The 8419-nt window shown below is 44.3% G+C and overlaps 1 protein-coding gene across 4 annotated transcripts in view; it reads left to right on the top strand.

Moving 5' to 3' along the window:
• Positions 1–5084: 5084 nt before the first annotated feature.
• Positions 5085–8419, top strand: part of AGPAT4 (1-acylglycerol-3-phosphate O-acyltransferase 4) — a 122692-nt gene continuing 119357 nt past the window's right edge. For 3 of the 4 annotated variants that reach the window (XM_048844095.2, XM_048844094.2, XM_048844089.2), the window contains exon 1: positions 5085–5241. The gene's annotated coding sequence lies outside the window, so the exon portion shown is untranslated. Of the gene's footprint in view, positions 5242–5862; positions 5950–8419 lie in introns of those variants that run through there. The other variant, XM_048844091.2, reaches the window with a different exon arrangement.

Genomic DNA, 8419 nt, shown 5'->3' with positions numbered 1-8419 from the left:
GCTCAGTTTGGGCTCCCCCCAAAATGGGGCCTTAAGCACGTTCCTAAGTTGCCTAACCCTCAGTCTGGCTCTGTCTGTACCCTGTGCTCAGCACCCTGGGCCAAGAGTATCAAAGGGGAAAAAGTGTTCCTTTTGCTCCCCCAGTGTGGTGGTACTGTGGTTAGAAAGCAGGCTGCCAGCCTCCCATAGCAGGTGGCTGTGGACAAAAGAGAGGCCCAGAAAATCAAGCTTCTGAAAAATGGGCCCAGGACAATGGGGCCTCAGTCTGCAGCCATTGACACAGGCTGGGCCCTATCTCTGGCAGAAGCGTGGAGACCTCAGAAGCGCCAGTCAGCAGAATCAATGCAGTTAAAACCCCCAAAACTCCCATCATCTTCCCTCCTCCCCTTCACCAACCAAAGCACTGCGACAGAGGACTACCTGCCAATGGGCGTGCTGCAGTCAGGGCTCTCCCTTCAGTCCTCAGGGGTCCCAAGAACCGCTGGAGTCACAGAGGAATCGGTGTCCTGCCAATGCGCCCTCTTCCCATCACAGCAGCATCACAGTGGCTATTTTGGAGCTGGGAGCATGCATTCCACAGGCAGCCATTTGAGAACAGCTCCTGGCACTGCCTCCTCAGCAGCCATCTTACAGTCCTCCCAATGGCAAAAACATGACACGAGGAAATGTGGGTATAGAGGCTATTTCTCATTCGCTTCCCTCTCCTCCTGTCCGGAGCCCAGGTGAGGCAGGGAAAAGGACTAAAAAGTACAGGGACAGATTCCCACGTAGTCATAGGAGAGAGAACTCATCTTAGGAGCTGTTTTCCACCATTACCGCCTCCTCCTCCTCTCCCTGTGAGGTGATCAGACCCAGGGGAAGACATAAGGGTAGAAAGCATAGGCACAGGTGTTTTGCCTTGACTCTTATCACTCCAAATTCTCAGTCTTCTCTCCTGCTAGTCCTCCTTCTTTGTGGAGTAGTGACCACAAATGCAGACATAAAGCAAAAAAATCCTTTATGTCTAGAACAAGGGTGGGCAAACTTTTTTGGCCTGAGGGACACAGCCGGGTATGGAAATTGTATGGTGGGTCATGAATGCTCACAAAATTGGTGGTTGGGGTGCAGGAGGGGGTGCGGGTTCTGGGATGGGGCCAGATATGAGGAATTCAGGGTGCGGGAGGGGGCTCCAGGCTGGGGCAGGGGGTTGGGATGTGGGAGGGGGTGAGGGTTCCAGCTGGAGGTGTAGGCTCTTGGGTAGGGCTCGGGATGAGGTGTTTGGGGTGTAGGAGGGGGATCAGGGCTGGGGCAGGGGGTTGGGGCATGGGAGGAGGTCGGGTTGCAGACTCTGGGCAGCGCTTACCTCAAGCAGCTCCCAGAAGCAGCGGCATTATCCCCCTTCCGCCTTCTATGTGGAGGTGCGGTGCCGGCTGGGTGGCTGTATGTGCTGCCCCATCTGCAGGCGCCACCCCTGCAGCTCCCATTGACCGCGGTTCCTGGCCAATGGGAGCTGCGGAGGCGGTGCTTGGGGCAGGGAGAGCGTGCGGAGCCCCCTGGCTGCCCCTATGCATAGGAGCCAGAGTGGGAACATGTCACTGCTTCTGGGAGTCACGTGGAGTGGGGCAAGCCTGGTGTGAGCTCGAGATCCAAATTAAAAGGTCTGATGGGCTGGACGCGGCCCATGGGCCATACTTTGCCCATCAATGGTCTAGACACTCCTCCTGTTCTGAGGAAGAGGTGATTCTTTCAGAATCCAAAGTGGAGGTGACTTGTTCCCTACACAGTTTTTCTACATATATTCTGAGAATGACAGTTGCTTTCTTTAGTATCTCCCCTAAGCTTTCAGCCAAAAAGGATGAAAAAGAGGTTGGGGATGCAGGGGAGGTCAAAGGGACAGAAAACACTTGAAAATGTTTTCCAATGGGCTGTAAAACTCACCCTTATGTACCCATCCCAGCTGTCCTGCTTAAGGCTGCAAAGAGAAATGAGAAAACCCAGTGAAGGCCAAGCATTAGATCAAATGAGCCAAAAAATTCTATAACATCCATCAGTCGAAAGCATTCTTGATTGTTTTTCCTCAAACGGATGCAGCCTTGTCAACCCTTGTTAAGGACACTGTACTTCCCATCGAAAGGTATCATTGACAGAAGGGTGGAATCAGCCCTCCACAGGAGACTATGAAATGCCTCAGCAATCCTCAGAGCTTTAGTGTTGGCCGCTTTTTTTTTTATGCCAGAGCAACATTTGCTTATACTCTCTGACACCCCCCCCCCAAAATGAAAAGCGCCAAAGGGTTGGAGTCCTCTTACAGAAAATGTCTAATATGTCCAAGGTTAGGGGACTGAAAGGTTCCAGGCCGTCCATGGAGAGATATATTAAGTTGGGAATTTCTGAGGCAAATAAAGCCAAGGGGAAAATGCCTCCATTCCAGGCCATTCCATGAGGGCACTGGCAGTCTACATGGGCCACAGGTCCAATACACCATATGAACAAATTTGCAGGACTGCAACTTGGCCATCCCTACATATGTTCACTAAATTTTATAAGAATGATAGACTTCAGTAAGATGAAGCAGCCTTCAGAAGCAGGGTTCTGCAAGGTGTAGCTCACCTGTAGTCTACCCAACAAGTGATAGTGACTGGAAGTGAGGGTGGGTACTACTACAAAACATGCATCACTACTGAACTTATAGACCCATCCCCCACAGTAAAAATGAGAAAATTTGTCTGACCTGAACATTTCTGTTTTGGTACAAGGATGGGTCCATAAATTCATACCATCCTGTACTTTTCATTTCCTTCTTTTGGGAAATTAATTTTCAACAGTGTTTCATGATGGAAAACTGTGTTCTTATATTTAATTGATGTGCTGAAGGACCATTACTACTTCTTATTGTTGGGCAGTGTTAGCTGTTAATGCATTTTGAAACACTGTTTTATTCATATATAATAGTTACCAGCTTTGGAAGCGACTTTCTGGAGAGGCTCTTCAATGGAAGGAGTTATCTGGAGAGTCAGCCTAGACAATCAAAAACATCTGCCTCTGCCTCCTACAGCATGGGGGGAACTGAAAAATCCATCCCTACTGAATTTATGGACCCCTCCCCCTACCAGAATGATAATTTTCAGGTGAGTGAGACAAATTTCCTTATAGATGGGATCATGTAATTATAGGACCTAACCACATCAGCCACACCATTGTTCACCTGCACATCTACCAATGTGATATATGCCATCATGTGCCAGCAATGCCCCTATGCCATGTACATTGGCCAAACCGGACAGTCTGTACGCAAAAGAAGAAATGGACACAAATCTGACATCAGGAATCATAACATTCAAAAACCAGAAGGAGAACACTTCAATCTCCCTGGTCACTCAATAACAGACCTAAAAGTGGCAATTCTCCAACAAAAAAACTTCAGAAACAGACTCCAACACAAAACTGCAGAACTGGAATTAATTTGCAAACTGGACACCATCAGATTAGGCCTGAATAAAGACTGGGAGTGGTTGGGTCATTACAAAACCTAAACCTAATTTCCCCAATACTGATTTCTCCCCACTATTACTTACACCTTCTTGTCAACTGTCTGAAATGGCACCTTAGAGACTAACCAATTTATTTGAGCATGAGTACTCCTTTTCTTTTTGCGAATACAGACTAACACGGCTGTTACTCTGAAACCTGTCTGAAATGGGCCACTCTCATTACCACTTCAAAAGTTATTTTCCTCCCTTGGTATCCTGCTGTCAATTGAATTGTCTCATTAGACTGACCTCATACTCGGTAAGGCAACTCCCATCTTTTCATGTGTTTATGCCTGCTTCTATATTTTCCACTCCATGCATCTGATGAAGTGGGTTCTAGCCCACAAAAAGTTATGCCCAAATAAATCTGTTAGTCTCTAAAATGCCACAAGGACTCCTCATTGTTTTTGTAATTAAAGACTGTATTATATGTTTCACAATTTGAGCTCATGGTGTTTGGAACTCTGTATTGATGTTAAATCATGCTTTATTTTTCCATGTTACCGTTTTGTGTATTCTTGCTATTTCTCATTGTGTTCATTCATAAAATCTGCTTTCCACTCAACAGTCAAAGACTGACAGTAAATGTTTTGGTTTCACAGATGGTGAATATTGTGTGTCAGAATATTCAGAATTTGGAAACCTGCTATCTGAAATTTGTTTTTGTTGTGTCCAGATTAGTGTCCCTTTTTTTAAGTAATAGGTATTCTGGGGGTTTCCTCCCCGGATAACTCTATTGGACATCTCTTACCTGTCCTATATGGTGTTTATATTGATCATATGGCCACCTGTTCAGCTTGTCTCAGATCCACTTTTTATAAAACATCAGCTCCTTTAGAGTTCTGCATGGTGCTGAGCATTTTGTGCCAGGTGTCAAGCACTCTCAATGCCAATTGACGGACTCACCAGAATTGTTACCGGATTAAGTCCAGATGCTCAATTCCCATGTTCTAGATCTAACGCACAGCCTCTAATCAGCATATGAGGACACAACAGGTACAGTATGACCAGCAGCACTTGTTCTCATTAAAAAATGCTCAGTGTACTGAAAAAGTATCATAGTATCAGATCAGCTGTGCTTATACTTAAATATAGTGTTCTTCTAAAAAGTTTTAGTTGCCTGTATATTTGTTTTTCTGCCTCACCTGTTGCATCTCCTGTGCTCCTTATCATTTAGAGGCGGAAAAGCTGCCGCTATTGCATTGCATAATGCAAATTGGTCATATTCCTTTTCAATGAATAATGATCTAATTTAGCCAATGTATTTAGGGCATGTCACTAAAACCACTGCTAGCATGGGAAGAAAGATGTGTTCTCTGTAAATGGAAGCAACAGGATTAAAGGGATAGAAAAAAAGTGATCTACAATAGGCTTTTGTTTGGGTTCCGGTAGGAGGTTTCCGTAGCAGTGTGTTTTCAAACGTGAACCACTTCCTTCTACTACTTAGTGGGGGAAGGAAGCGGGGGGGTCATAGTACAGCAGTAAGTAGCCATCTCGCCTTAACTGCTGACTTGTAGCTTTAAAAGGAAGTGACATGTAGTGGGGAGAGACGTCAGCTGAGAACCACTTTTTTTTTTTTTAATGGCCCACCCGAGGGTGGAGTCTGGTTTTCTTTCCAGTGTTGGCTGACTTACAGCTCATGCAAACTAGTGGGAATTTCTGAGTCTCAGCCTCTCTCTCCCTTTCTGTCTCTGCTTTCTAAGCATACATGTCAAGGTCCGGCAGGTACAAGGTATGTGATCTGATATTATTCATGCTACTTCCAAAGAACTTTACATTTGATTCTTCTTTACTTGGCTTGATTTCTTAAAAAAAAAAAAAAAGCACGAAGACAGTGAGTGCAGAGAGTCAAAGGACAGAAAGAAGCAGGCTGCAATGAGGTGTTTATGTGAGCAGCGTGTGATTAGAAGCGAGCAGCCGGTTTGCAGGCTCCTAGGAAAGAACTACTCTGATTATTTTTCCTTTTTCTTCTCTCCATTTGTGCAGTACCTTGGTTTCACATTTTTTTATTTTTTTTAAACTACATTTAATCATTTTGTTTGGAAAAAGCTGAAGCCGACTAGAATTTTCCTGCTACACATTGGCTCCCTTTGTGCCATGCAACATGCTCTTTCCTTTCTCTGTAGTGTTCCCATGGAAACTACAAATACCATGGACTAAATATAAATATCTATACTTCTTTCACAATTTAGCATTTTTTGTACGTTTTAGATTGATATTTGCTAGGATGCAGCATGCAATTTGTTGTCTCCCCTCCACTTTCATTTTGGTTTTCCCCTATTACAATAGAGGAGGTTAGTGGAGGGGGGCCGAGAGGGGTAGTGTTGCCTTGGAAACAGACATTTGTGACCATCTATTCACAGCTGTTTTCATGAAGATGCTCTCTACATCAAGAGGACTGTATCATGCCTAGATAATTAGCTGTTTGACTAAAATGTAGGTATGTATTGAACTAAATGCAGTGTATTCATTTTTCCATTGTACCTAGAAGAATTCCATAAGCCAAAACAGTTTCAGAGCAATGTTTAGAAAGAGTGAAGATTAGGCTGTGTGCTTAGTGCTGGATATTTGTTTTAAAGTTTTGGTTGACTTTTTTTTGTTTTAAAGCTGTGGTTTTCTTTAAAAATGAATATATTCAGCCTGTCAGCAGTAATAAGAGTAGGTCAACTTTGCCTGCATAACACTGCATTGGTTAGTCCAAATCTTTACTGTAGAGCAGAGGTTCTCAAACTGTGGTCCGCGGACCAGACTGGTCCGTGGATAGTTCCCTCTCAGGTGCGTGCCTGGGTAGCCGCACACGAGAGAATGAAGGGCCACCCACCTAATTGGTGGAGCTGTGCAGGCATAGCTCCACTCATTAGGCGCCTGGACCCTGGAGAAGAAGCACATGTAAAGTGAGGTGGTGGCCTTGGGGGGAATAGGGGGTAAGTGGGAGGGGGCAGTGAGGTGAGAAGAGGGGGACTGGGAATTTGGGGTGTGCAGGGCTGCGGCCGCCAGAGAAAGAGGCGACTTTCCCCAGTTCCAGGGCTGTGGCTGCCAGGGAGAGATGGCCCTCCTCCCAGCCTCAGCTCGGGGGTTGCTGTGGTGCAGGAGAGCCGCCCCCCCCCCCCCCTTCTCATCCCCAGCGTGGGAGAGTGGGCACTTCCATTGCATTAGAAAGGCAAGACTACTGATATTAAAATATGAGTTGTTTGCTTTTATTTGTAAAACAAAAAAAGTTTATTAAGTTTTCTTTATATAGCACTTTTATCCAAAGTGCTTTACAATAGTTAGCTAACGGTACAAACAACATTTGGAAAAATCATCAAGTGGTCCTCTGAGACCCTCAGCAATTTTCAAGTGGTCCACCAAAAAAAAAAAAAAAAAAAACCTTTGACAACCACTGCTATAGAGCATTGTTCAGCTGTGAAATGATCCATAAGAGGATTTGATTCAACAAGTGAGCATTTACCCATGTGTGTACAAAACAGTAAACGGGGATTTGTTCCATTCTGACCAGAACTTTACATTCTGTGCATTTGTTTTTTGTCTCAGTCCATATTTATTTGTCTTGCATTTCCAACACCTGTACATGCTTAGTAAGACGGTGTATGCGCTTCTAAGAACTGTGATGCAACTAATGCTGGCAGTTATACCAAGGGAACATAACCTCACTCTGGACTGATAATCACTGCCATCCCAAACTGAATATCACTTGCAAAAGAAAAAATTAAGAGACCAAGAACCAAACTCTCTTCTCTTTGACACCAGAGCAAGCCCACTGACTTCTGTGTGCTTACTCCAGTGTAACTGACAGAAAAATTTGGCTTCAGGTGCCTATGGTTTCTGTGTGTATTCCTTACTTTGATACAGACTAAGGTTCAAAATCATGCTGTGTTTTTCTTCTTTATAAAACTGTTACCCATTATTCAGCTACTAGTAATTATTAAAAACCTGGGCATCATCTGTAAAATCATGTAAGGGGGTGAGGGGAGCCAAAAATTGCTGAGAACTTAAAAATTGCATGGTAACAGACAGTGAATCCAAGTGATAATTCAACCTGATGATATTCTGAACAAAAAGAAGGTAAAGAACTCTCAACTGTGCTTTTAGCTGTTTCCATACCTTCACGCTGACTCAACAGACAGGCTAGCCTTCAGAGTCATATTTGAAGTTATTACGTAGGCTGGTTTGTGTTGTTTTATGTTTGGGGATGTTGTGCTAGGAGACTTGTGTTGATTTGTGTGGATGGCAGTTGGGCCGGGTAATTCACCATCTGTGTAGTCTCCCTCATACAACCAATGAAAATGATGCATGCAAATTAACTGTGAGGTGAGATTGGTGACTAGTTGAGTTACCTCTGATACCACAATGGGTCTAAGACTCTTGGCATGACATAGATATATGCCTTACTGTAGCTGTACACCTCATGGGAGTAATCAGTAAAGTTCAGAATGGCTGAGAACTTAAAAAATGGATGGCAACAGACTGTGAAACCCAGTGAAGATTCAGCCTGCTGATATTCTGAACAAAAAGAGCTCTCAGCCAAGCTTGTAGCTCCTTTCATTGCTTCACACTGACTGAATAGACATTCTAGGCTTCAGAGGAACACACAGAATGTCATTACAGAGATGCTTTCCATCCATAGAATCTCCAAGTGTTTCATTAAAAAAGCTGTAAGGGATTGTATTTTACAGGTGTGGAAACTGAGGCGCAGAGAGGTGAAGTTACTTGCCCTGCGTATCCAGATCAGATCAGAGGCAGTCAATAACCAAGTTTCGTAATTCCCAGTTGAGTGCCTCATCCACTACACCACACTCCATCCTACTGACTATATTAGGTATTTTCCAGGCTACTAGATGTAGACTTCAGTTCTTGTCAATCATATTGCTTTGTATCATAGTCACAAAGTCCTGTTCAGCAACAAATTT

The sequence above is a fragment of the Caretta caretta genome, chromosome 3 (genome assembly GCF_965140235.1).
Source record: "Caretta caretta isolate rCarCar2 chromosome 3, rCarCar1.hap1, whole genome shotgun sequence".
NCBI lineage: Eukaryota > Metazoa > Chordata > Testudines > Cheloniidae > Caretta > Caretta caretta.
Note: the sequence above shows the minus strand (reverse complement) of the source record. Positions and strands in the feature narration are given on the sequence as shown.